Raw genomic sequence first — 12,686 nt, 5'->3', positions numbered from 1 at the left:
GTGCCTCTGCTAAAAAGCCTTGGTTTACACCAAAATAAGTTTGCTTTTTATTTTTCCCTTGAAGTTAAATGTAAAAATAAATTGTTACTATTTTAATTTCCAACAGTGTTGAAAAAATGTTTTCATTTATACTTTATATATTTAATTTACATAATTTTGAAGTAGCATTTGGTGCCTTTAATCACAAAACCTGCCCCTGTCCTAGCCACTTCTTTCGGGCTGTGATGTTGAAAACACTTTGGTAAGGCTTAGTGAGTTTGCTCAGTGCCTATAGAAATCAGAAATGTGTTTACCAAGGCATAGCAATCTCTGAGGCCCAGCATGGCCAGCTGGCAGTGGCCAAAGGGAGCCAACTCTCCTCTGCTACATGGACACCTCTCCCTTCCTGAATTTAATTTCTTGAGTCAGATTCCAAGTTGTAACCTCAAAGTAGTGAAACAACTAGAGTGGCACTAACTCACTCGAGTCTACCACACTGTTAGTAGCCTCTTTCTTGGCTCTTCCTCTAGAGGCTCTGGGACATATTATTTAGTAGAGATATGTCCTTGTGCCTTGAGTTGGTAAAATGGTTATGGTTATGAATTCTTTGTTTCTCTATATAAAGACTGCAGTGGATAAATGATGAGTAGTATTTATTTCTTAGAAAAATCAAGGAAAAGTTACTGGTTGATATAATTAATTTGTAAGACTTAGCTCTACGAACCCAAGTGGAGTATAAGAATAGATGATCATTTGCCAGGCGCGGTGGCTCACACCTGTAATCCCAGCACTTTGGGAGGCTGAGGCGGATGGATCACGAGGTCAGGAGATCGAGACCATTCTGGTTAACACGGTGAAACCCCGTCTCTGCTAAAAATACAAAAAATTAGCTGGGCATGGTGGCAGGCGCCTGTAGTCCCAGCTACTTGGGAGGCGGAGGCAGGAGAATGGCATGAACCCAGGAGGCAGAGTTTGCAGTGAACCGAGATCACGCCACTGCACTCCAGCCTGGGCGACAGTGCGACACTCCGTGTCAAAAACAAAAAAAGATGATCATTTTTTCAAAATCCTTTTGACCCTTCCAGGCATGAATCTTCCAAACCACCCTGACCTACCTTTTATTGAACTCTAGTAGGGTGCCTATACCATGTCCTTTAACAAGCTTTTTCTTCCCCTTTTTTGACTTCAAGTCCCTGTTCATCAATGCCACCCTCCCCTTGAAGTCTTCTTTGGTCTTCCTCACTCACTATTATCAGTCTCCCTCGGGTGTTGCATGCCCATTGTAGTACCTTTCCTGTAGCACACCACATTCATTATAGGCTGCTTTGTGATCCCTCTGTTGACGTTGCTTTCTTGTCTCCTGCACTGTCAACTCCTCGAGGGGTCAGGGACTTAGGCATTCATCATTATATCCTCTGAGTATCCAGCATAGTGAATTCGCTAACATCAATTGAGTGTTTACACTGTTTCAGCTACTGTCTAAGCCATATATGTATATATAGCAAAATAATATAAGCAATATAATTGCATTTGTCATAACCCTATGAGAGTGACACGTATTATTCCTGTTTTACAGATGAGGAAACTGAGACACAGCTTAAGAATTTTGCCCAAAGCTACAAAGGTAATAAGTGGTACAGTTGGCATTTGAAGCCAAGCAGTCAGGAGTCAGGGCTTCTAGTCATTACTTGATACTGGAATAATCTGCTGTGATGCCCATGCTCCTTATTGTATGCTATAATGACATAATAACAGTTAGCACTTCTCAAACACCAACTGTGTGGCAGGCCCTGAGCTAAGTGCTACATGTTTATTATCTCACTGAATCCTCACAAAAATCCCATGAGGCACTTGTAATTATTATTCCATAGATGAGGAAACTGAGATGCAGAGGAGCTGGGGTTAAACAGCTTGTACCAGGCAATGCTGGAGTGTGTGCCTAGTACGTGTTGATGGGTGAATAAGCAAATAGATGAGTAACAATAGGGATAGGGTTTGAGAAGGGAACTAACAAGTATTTCTATTTTTATTTTTGCAGTGTCCCCCTCATGGCATTAAAGTTTTCTTCCTTTCTTCCTTCCCTCCTTCCGGTAGAGACGGGGTCTTGCAATGTTGCCCAGGCTGGTCTCACACTCTTGGGCTCAAGCAATCCTTCTGCCTTAGCCTCCCAAAGTGCTGGGATTACAAGCATGAACCATTGCGCCTGGCTGAGAACTAACAAGTATTGAGTACCTTCCATTTTTTTTCGGTAGGAATTTTTTTTCCAACATTTTATTATGAAAAATTTCAAACATACTGCAAAATTGAAAGATTATTACCATGAACAACCATATACCCACTACCAGTTTTCAGCCATCAATATTTTACTGATTTTGCTTTCCCTCTATCTAGTCATCTGTCATAGTATTTTTGATGCATTCCCCCCTCACTATTTCAGCATGTTTTATCGCTAAGTAGAGGTAATTATTTGTTTACAGGTTTTTTCTTTGGAAGTAAGATGTGTGCATTTTATTGTAGTTAAATCTTAACTGTATATGGACCTGGTTTTGACAAATGAATACACCTATAGAACCCAGACACCTAGCAGGATATTATCATTACCCAGAAAATTTCCTCATGTCCCTTCCCAGTCAGTGCCCACCCCTACTCCCCAGAGGAATATCTACTATTTTTGTATTGTATACTCATATGCCATCCTGTTCTACCGGAATTTAAAGTGACGCACTCTGGTCCATAAAATGCAAGAAGAAAACATAAATGAGAAGTAGATGGAAAAAAGAATCCAACCTAGGAATATTAAATGGAACCAGGAGACCACCCGGAACTTTTATAAGTAATACATTATTCAGTCCTCACAAAAGATATACATAATTATTTCCATTTTATAGACAAAGAGGCTACAAAGCTATGTAGCTAATAAGTAATAGGGACACTTACTCCAAGTCCATACTTTTTTTTTTTTTTACTTTAGCCCCAAAAACCAAGACAACAGGTAAAATAAAAGCTTATTTTAACTGTGAATGTGGTCTCAAATAATATACGCTAAAGTATTTGCAAAATTGTGTTTCCTCTTCTTGTTGGTACTTTGACCATGAGAGATAGCAAGGGTGGGGGCACTAAAATAGTCCTGCAGTCCTTACAAAGTTCCTTAAGGTCAAAGTTGGCTTTGGGTTATCCTGTGTGGCCCTAGAGATGGGATTCCATGTCCTCAGTTATAGAAAAAGACAACTTTTCCAGGACTGGTGATAAGAGTGAGAAGTCTTGAAATGTCCTGTCGACTGTTAATTAGGACTATAGCAACATCAACAAGGAGGCATCTTACATATAACAGATTCCTGGCCAGAGTTTTCAGTTTTGACTTTAATGGGGTTCGTTTGTTGTGTTAAGGAAGAGAAAAGATAATATTTTATAAAAGAATTATAAACCTCTAATAGGGGACCTTAGAAATCTGCCTTCTATATTCTGTGTTGTCTCCTTTATAATAATATATTGTATATATAAGTAATGGGTGAGGAAGAACTGAAGATTACTTTACAATTTCTTACTTAAAATGCCAGAAAAGGGATTGGGCATGTTATATGGTAGGAAGGCTGTCACAAGACTCCTGGATAAAGTTAGAGAGAAACAAAAATCAAAGAAGATGGGCATGTTAGAGTTAGACTTACTTGGCAGTATAAAATGGAAGACTTTCCTCTTCTGGGCTGTGGCCACCAGCATTGCGGGATGACACCTGGATTTGGCTCTGTTGGGCCACAGGGGACTAAGACGTACTCACATGGTCTCGGGTGATGGATTAAGAAAACACAGAAACTAGCTCAGTGGCCAGGCCTAAGAAGACCTAGAGCAATGTCTCTGGAAACCACAAGAAGTGAGGCAGGCATCCAGTAGTCCTGCTCTGCTGTCTGTACTGTCTTCTCTCTACCCCCTGTCCCCTATCCCTCTGCTCCCTAACTTCTCATTTCCCACTCCCAGCCCCTCCTCCCTGGATCCCATACCCAAAGTTTGAAAAGAGGACATTTCCTGGTCTTTCAGGCCTTCTGCCCTGTGCCTCTGGTCTTTTGGAGGGTAAGGCAGGTATAGACAGCCAACTCATCAGTAGAAAGATCCACATTAATGGTGGCTAGCAATGATAAAGATTATTTCTTCCTCCCTAGGCAGCAATACAGTTATCTTGAATAGACTGCTTTACTTGGAAAAAACATTTTTTAAATTATAAAAGCCATTCTTTCTTATTGTAGATAATCTGAAAAACATAGGAAAGAATAATGAAGATAATTGAGATTTCCTTAGTGATATCTTGATATCATTCCTTTTAGGTGTTTATTTAGAAATTGCTTACATATGGTGTAAAGCCATGTTTTATATATATATTTTTTGTATCTCATTTTTAGGATATGTATGTATTTATCATGTCTTATATAATCCAAATATTTTTCTGTATCAAAAATGATAAGCATAATTTAAAATAGGCATTGCTATTCTAGCTATTCTATAGACAATACTCTACTTTTAACTTAACTATTTTGTTGAATTTGAAGTGAGTTTTTGTGAACAGCATATAGTTGGGTTGTATTTTTATTCTACTCTGCCAATCTCTGCCTTTTAGTTGGCGTATTTAGATCATTTATCTTTAAGCTAATTATTGACATATTAGAGCTTTAATCTGCTATTTATTATTTACTGTTTCTTTTCTTGTCTTTCTCTGGGTTACTTGAACATTTTGAGAGGTTTTTATCTTGACTTTCTAATAGTTTTTTTTAACTGTATTTGTATCATTTTCTTAGCAGTTGCTCTGAGTATTACAGTATACCTATGTGACTTACTGTAGTCTACTATGATCAGCATTTTACCACTTTGAGTGAAATGTGGAAACCTGACTTCCATTCAGGTCCCTTTACATTCCCCCTTTTAATTTTTAATTTTTTTAAGACACAGAGTCTCGCTATGTTGCCCAGGGTAGAAGTGAACTTCTGGACTCAAGCAATATTCCTGCTTTAGCCTCCCAAATAGCTGGGACTACAGGAGGATAATCTATATATATATATCTTCCCATATTTCTGCCTTTTCTGTTGTTTTCTGTTCCCTTTTGATGCTTCAGAATTCTTTTAATCATTTCCTTTCTGTTTGAAAAACTTCTTTAACCATAAAAATGTTGTGCCACTTCCTTCTGGCCTCCATGGTTTTATTTTTTAATTTTATTTGTTATTTTATTATTTTTTATTTTTAGTAGAGACGGGGTTTCACCATGTTGCCCAAGCTTGTCTCAAACTCCTAACCTCAAATGATCTGCCCGCCTTGGCCTCCCAAAGTCATGGGATTACAGGCGTGAGCCAGCGTGCCTGGCCAGGCCTCCATGGTTTTAGATAAGAAACCTGTTGTCGCTTGAATTGATGTTCCCTTGTAGGTAGTATGTTGTTTTTCTCTGCTTTCAAGAGTTATTCTTTGTCTTTAATTTACAGAAATATAATTAAGATGTGTCTTGGTGTGGATTTCTTTGAGTTTATCCTATTTGGGATATGTTCACCTTCTGAATCTAGGTTTACGTCCTTCAGCAAATTTGGGGAATTTTCAGTCATTATCTTTTTGAATACTCCTTCAGCCCTTCTTTTTATTCTCTCCTGTGACTCTGATAATAAGAATATTGGATCTTTTGCTATTGTTTCATAAGTGCTGGAGGTTCTGTCTGTTTTCAGTCCATCTTCATGGTTTTGCCATGTTGCACAGGTTGGTCTCGAACTCCTAGCCTCAAATGATTAACCCGTCTTGGCCTCCCAAAGTACTGGGATTACAGACGTGAGCTACCACGCCTGGCCAACAGGTGATTTTTTTAAATCTACTTTGGACATTTTGTCTGTTAGGAGAGTCTCGGTCCTATTTAAATCTTCCATTTTAGCAGGCAGTCACAGTGTTGGATGTTGCATGTGAGTTGGGATTTACTCTTGTGGTTCCAATGATGATTTACTTTTCAGAGCCTTTGCAGTACTCTTTTGGTCCACTTGGTTTATCTGGTGCTGCCGCGGCTCCCACTCGTCCCTGTTGGTGCTGTCTGATGGGGGTAGGGAGTTTCCCCAGGCCTTGCTGCCTGATATCTAGGTAGAGGAGGGAGTCTCCATCCTGCTGGGATGAAGCTTGCTTCCTGGGGGCCCTGTAGTCGGGGGGAAAAGTGTTTCCCCAGACTGCTTTATTGTTAGAGGAGTCCTGAGCTATCCCCCTTGTTGGTGCTTCCAGCTGGCCTGGTATTGTCGGCAGAACTCCCATTCAATCCTCTGCTGCCCTCTGTTGCTAGGTTGGGGGTTGGGAAACACCCTCGGCCACCTTCTTCTATTGAATGGGGGTGTGGTCATAAGGTGTGCTGCTATGTTGTTCCTCCAATCCTGGGTCCCTAAGTAATTCACCTTCCTTTTTCTTTCAGACTTCTCCTTTGGTTGCCTTTTGTGTTATTTTAAGGATTTACAGTTGTGCTTACAAGGAGGTGGGGGGAGAAATGGGTTTAGACCATTTTGTCTGAACGGTGACAGGGTTCTATTTAACCATTCATCTTTTGGATGCTAAGATTGTTTTAAATGGTGAGTAGATTAGACTTTGTATTGGAGAACTGGGGGAAGGAGGCCTCCCAACGGCCTTGATGTCTGAAAGGCTTTCTTATTCCACAGACTCATGGGCCTGGGCCTGGGCCTGGTTGGCCGCCCAGTGCAGGCTATTACTCATCTGCCTTCCTCTTGCTTGGCTGGTGATGTCAGTTCTTCGTGTCTGCTTTAAAGGCAGGCTTTTCTTGTTCTTACGCTCACTGAATAATGCAGTAGTTTGTTATACTTTTAGCATGATTAAAACAGATGAACTGTCACTTTTGTAGGGTCTTTTCTTGGCCTATCCTTTTGGTCAGTATTGTTTCCCTTTTGGCAAGGGAATTTTGCAATTTATTTTAAATTCAGTCATGCAAATTGTATTTAATTGTGACTTAACTATGAGTTTTTTTTTTTTAATGTGAACATTTCTGTTTCAGGGCTGCAAAACAATGACCAAGTTTTTCTTATATTAGTGTGAAGAAAGTTTTTAACATTTTCCATTTGTGAATGAGGAATTTGAGGTCATCTCAGTTCTTCCAAAGTAAATGTGCCTTTAAAAAAATCAGAGTGAGAAATCCTTTATAGTGGAAGTCATGGGTAATTTTGTATAGTTTACAAGAATAGTTTTGCACAAATAATTTCAGGTTAAAATTGCATACTATTTATTCCCACCCATTTCCTTTATTGGCTGTGACACACAGGAATTACGCCCATTGCTTGACTAACCTTTCTGACCTTTTGTTACTTGGCTATAAATTGACTTGGGTCTTTTGCAAAAACACTGTCAGGGGGGAAAAATCTTTTTGTTAGAACCCAGCCAATTCCTGCTTCAGTGGAGAACAGTTTGTTCTCCTGAAGAAATGAGCCAGTTCAGTGAACAGAAAAACATAGCCATAAACTGGCATCGTCAAAAACTGCAAAAGCGATTGCCCACATTCATTCCACAGAGGAGGGAGCTTTATAAAAGAATGAGGTTTTGGGGAGAGAAATACAGCTTTGAGCTCCGTGGGCTTTAGGTCAATGTAATTGACTCATTAGAGTGAGCTATAACCACATAAAAAAAATTTCTTTTCCTGAGCTCTGGCAGCCACCAACATTTTAACATTTTAAACAGGAATATTGTGGAATTCTCCTGCTGCCTGCTTTCAGTCCTCTTGACTGTATTGTATAGCATGTATCCTCTGCATTTCATCTGATGTTCCCATGAGATTGGAAGCTGCCTGTGTTCAGCAATGCAAACATTTCCCAAGTAACTGCTCTGTGCAAAGCTGAGTGTTATACTTTTAGCAGAGAAGACATTAATAATGGTCAGTGAATTACAAAAAAAAACCTGAGAAATTGTTGTGTGACAGGCGCAGGTGCAAAGTAGTAGAAAAACGTACAAGACACAGTTCTGGACAGACTGTACCACAGAAGTAGAGGCATTTGAGAGAGGTTTGAAGTCTGTTGAAGAGTTTGCTGAATGGATGAGAAGAGTATTCTCGTCAAAGAGAGGAGTATATGTAAAGCTGAAGAGTGATGACCCAGCATGGGGTTTCAGGTACTATAAGTAGATTTATGCTTGGGTGTAAAGTATAAGGAGGGAAACGAGTAGCAGACAGTGAAACTGGAGAGGCGCAGGGACCTGACACCATGGGTCTCAAATGCCACCTGAAACAGTTAGGAATTTATACTGTAGGCCATGGGAGGCTCTGTAAGAGCTTGAAGCAGGGGAATGGCCTAGGCAGAGTTGAGGCAGGAAGATGTGGGTTTGTAAGGAACTGTTCAGAAAGGGTAGGTTGGACCAGACTAAGACAGGACCGTGATACCAGGCTGAAGTGGGCAGACTTTGTCCTGCAGGGAATCACTGAAGACAATGATATGTGTTCTAGAAAGGCAAATATAGTTGTGATTCAGCGGAGCATACAGGGAGGGCAGGGTGCAGGCAGTGTAGATTGCTGAAGTTACTGCAGAGGTTTACAAGCCACAGGAGAAGGATGGTGCTGCAAAACCTTACTCAGGGTGCAAGTTGGTCACCGGGGAGTGGAGGGGAAGAGGAAGGAGGCAAAAAGCCTGAACCTGCTACTTAATTCTTCTGCTAAAGACACTTAACAGGCACTTAATGCCTGTTAAAGACACTTCCACACAGACTGTCTTGTTTAATTTTTATAGTGGGCCCTATCTTGTCTATATTCAGATGATTTCCATTGTGCAAAAGAGAACTGAGGTTTGGGAGGTTCAATACTTTGCCCAAGACCCAAATGACCTACACTAGGAAGTAGCTGAGTCCAGATTAGAACCCAGGTTCATCCAACTCTGAACACAGTGACATGCCACCCTTGACTAGTACTTGCTATAACTGAGCTGCCCAGTATTAAGCAAGTCTCAAAATGTGTATGTACTCTTTTTTTTTCTTTTTTGAAACAGATTCTCCCTCTGTCACCCAGGCTGGAGTGTGGTGGCATGATCTTGGCTCAATGCAGCCTCGACCTCCTGGGTTCAGGCAATCCTCCTGTCTTAGCCCCGCCGAGTAGCTGGAACTGCAGGCATGAGGTGCACACCACAATGCCCAGCTAATTTTTGTATTTTTGTAGAGATAAGGTTTTGCCATGTTGTCCAGGCTGGTCTCAAACTCCTAGGCTCAAGCGATCTGCCAGCCTTAGCCTCCTATAGTGCCAGGATTACAGGCGTGAGCCACCATGCCCAGCCATATGCATACTCTTTTTAAGAGTTCATGTCTGTAAATCATAGTACTACTAATATTTAGATATTAGTTTTTTGTTTTTTTTTTTTCTCAGATGGAGTCTTGCTCTGTCCCTCAGGCTAGAGTGCAGTGGCACAGTCTCGGCTCACTGCAACCTCCACCTCCTGGGTTCAAGTGATTCTCCTGCTTTGGCCTTCCGAGTAGCTGGGATTATAGGCATGCGCCACGACGCCCGGCTAATTTTTGTATTTTTAGTAGAGATGGGGTTTCCTCATGTTGGCCAGGCTGGTCTTAAACTCCTGACCTTGAGTGTTCCACCCGCCTCAGCCTCCCAAAGTGCTGGGATTACAGGTGTGAGCCACTGCGCCTGACCTAGGTATTAGTATTAATGCTAATACAATTAATATTTCAAAAGCCCAGATTTTTTTCTTCTTAACCTATTACCCTATGAAAACATCAGCTGTATCATTTTATTTGTTAAAATCTCACCATTTTAGAAGAATTGGTTTAGGGGAAAGCCCAACCAAATTGGCAAAAAGTATGAGTGAGTGAGTATGCTTAAATAAATGTAATTTTAAAATGTTCAAGGTGTGTCTGTATGTGTGTGTAACAATTCACATTAGAATAACAGACTATGGCTTTCAGAAATTAGAGAACCTTTTAGGACTGACATGAACTTAATGTAAGTTTTAGTAAATGTGTGCTTTAATAGGTCTCAGAAAACATACCTTTTAGTATTATATCTGAAGAAGAGGCTTACTAAGCAAAAATCATCTTCAATGAAGTCCCAGGACAAATGAATGATTCTCTTTATGCAGCATTCATTCTACTGTCATGAGGTCATGGAGTCTGGGGTTAGGGCCTAGGAAAGGAGATGCAAAAGAACCAGAAACAAAACTGGCCTACTCTATATCAAAAATATATTCCTGGTTAATGGATCAGCTCCTAGTTAGTTACCAAGGGGAAGTACTGTTCTATTTGATATTGGAGACTTGAGGTTCCAGCATTGAAGGCTGTAATTATGGAATGTTGCAAGCTGTCTCTTCAGCATCTCACATTTTCACCCTTTCCTTGCTTGCTGCTTCTCGAACTGGAACCAGAAATAATGAGTGTTTTCAAGGTAGAAAAGTGCAGGAAATGTGGGTAAAGTATCTCAATCTTAAGATTACTGTATTATTATCTTTGTGGCATCACTGGTAGAAATTGCTAGGTTTTTAAGAAAAAATTAAGATCTAATGTAACTGAGCTGTGGAGCTGTAGCACGCTTCCCTGCCCAAACAGTTGGAATTATATATAGCACAGGAAAAGAAAGACAGCCCTGCTTTCCTCTAGTGGCTGCTGAGCATAGGAGCAGAGCAGGAGAGGCAGTTATGTAACTGGGTGTGCTCATTAGTTCTGCTGTAAATTCACACAGCTGGGCCTCTGCGGGTCCTTTGTTCACCTCAGTGTTAACTCTTGCTCCCTTCTTTGTATCACTGGGGCCTGTGCCTGGCACATAAGGAAATGCTAGAGTCACAGAACTCAAAACACAGCCCCTGACACAGATTAGAGCCCCTCTGCTCTAATCTTGCAGAGCAAACAGACAAGCAGGCAGCTACAGCTTGCATGGGGCAAGAGGCTGTGGGTGCTGAAGTGTGAGGAGGCACAGCATGGAGGAGTCTGCCAAACAAGCCCAGAGCCCCTGGCCACCCTGGGAGGCCCCTCAGTCTGTGAAGATGCCTCTGAACCTCACTTTCCTTCTCTACAGAAAGGAGCTTGTTATAACCACTTCATACATAGGTATTACATGATGCTGTGAAAATTGAAGGTGGTGACTTATGCAATGTGCCTTGCCCAGAATTGACACTCAGTGGGCATTTTGTAAACATTTACTTGTAGGCCCCTTCCCTTTCCTCAACCCCCATCCCCAGCCTCAGCTTTACCTTGTTTTCTTTTTACTGGGAAACATGGTCCTTTTTGTGAACACTGTCAATAGATCTCTTTTGAACCTCAGAATTCTCTCATCTCTACTCCCTTCTTTTCTTTCCTTCCTTCCTCCCAGAACTAAGTATCCCAACTCCTTTTGCTTTTCCTGGGCCAAAACCCTTCCAAGGGTGAGAGGTGAGGGAATAGGAGATGGCCCGAGAAGGTAAGGATGGCACTGCAGTCACAGACACAACACACATCAGTATTTCTCCTTATCCAGTTCCTCTCCAATCCTCCCAAATAGGCGTGGGAATTCCAGGTTCATTATGACTATTCTATTAGCATTCCCCCTGGTTGTCTTCTCTTTCTTTGATTTACTGAAAGGAGAAAGAGAGTAAGGGTTTTTCTGTTCCAAGCTGCCTGGGTCTAGAATCCATCCTCTCCACTTATAAATGTCCTACTCCCAATCAGGGTCCTACTGGACATTCATCAAAGGGCCCTCATCATGGGATCTCATTTGCCTCCATTTGTCTTTTTTTAAATATGTGTTTTTTTAAAAAAATAGTTACAGGGCCTTACTCTATTGCCCAGGCTAGTCTTGAACTCCTGGGCTCAAGTGATCCTGCTGGCTCAGCCTCCCAAAGTGGTAGGATTACAGGCGTGAGCTACTGTGCCTGGCCCTCCGTTTGCTTTAAGGTAGTCAGAGTCCATACCTGAGGGAGTTGCTGAGAGGACTTGAGTCACACATCTGTCCCTCTTTCCTATCTGGTTCATGGCTTCCTGTTCTTACTCTGCACCTCCCCAGCCTCCACATTTAGCCAATCCCCAGTTTCTGGCACATCTTCACCAAAGGCACTGGTTCTCAACTCGGGATGACTGTGTCCCCTAGGGGATATTTGGCAGTGTCTGGAGACTTTTTGGTTGTCATGACCTGAGGACAGTGTGCTCTACTGGGATCTAGTGGGCATCTAGTCAGGGATGTTACTAAATATCCTGCAATTTACAGGACAGCCCCCCAGCACATAGAATTATCTAGTCCTAAATGTCAATAAAAACATTGAGAAACCCTGATGTAAGGGGTGGTCCACGAATCCCTTTATGTTTGCCTGCTTCCAAATCTGTTTAAGAGCTTTTGTTAACCTCAAAAGCATCTTCTCCCCAGTGGATGGCTTCACATCTCTTAAGTTTTCCTTCATCCTCACTCCAGTCAGAGTTGATCCTCGCCATAGGGTTTCTAAACTGCTTGTGTCCATTCATCGCAGCACTTACCACATTTGCCTTCTAATAGCCCCCTTCAACATGATATGTTCTTTCTCCTTTGAGAGTAGAGTAAGAGCTTGATTATGAGGATGACCATTGAAATCCCATGTATTTTTATTATAATAATAATAAGGCCCCAAACCTTAGCACTAGGGGAGTCAGTGGCACATAGTGGAGTCAGCCCAGAACATAGTGTCAGGAGATTCAGTCTGGTATCCAACTATAATTGTCCAGCTCTGTGACAAAAGATACAACTTTCCTGAGCTTTATTTAGCTTCCACGTAGGTAAGGCA

At 41.5% G+C, this 12,686-nt stretch overlaps 1 protein-coding gene across 50 annotated transcripts in view; it reads left to right on the top strand.

Annotated features, from left to right (window-relative positions):
* Positions 1–12,686, top strand: part of ZHX3 (zinc fingers and homeoboxes 3) — a 133,628-nt gene that overhangs the window by 61,713 nt on the left and 59,229 nt on the right. For 12 of the 50 annotated variants that reach the window (XM_063720516.1, XM_063720518.1, XM_063720514.1 and 9 more), the window contains one exon: positions 1,556–1,603. The exons of the other annotated variants lie outside the window; for them this stretch is intronic. The gene's annotated coding sequence lies outside the window, so the exon portion shown is untranslated. The remainder of the gene's footprint in view (positions 1–1,555; positions 1,604–12,686) is intronic. 50 annotated transcript variants of the gene reach the window in all.

This window comes from Pongo abelii, chromosome 21, assembly GCF_028885655.2.
Source record: "Pongo abelii isolate AG06213 chromosome 21, NHGRI_mPonAbe1-v2.0_pri, whole genome shotgun sequence".
Lineage (NCBI taxonomy): Eukaryota > Metazoa > Chordata > Mammalia > Primates > Hominidae > Pongo > Pongo abelii.
This window is presented reverse-complemented; position numbering and strand designations above follow the sequence as displayed.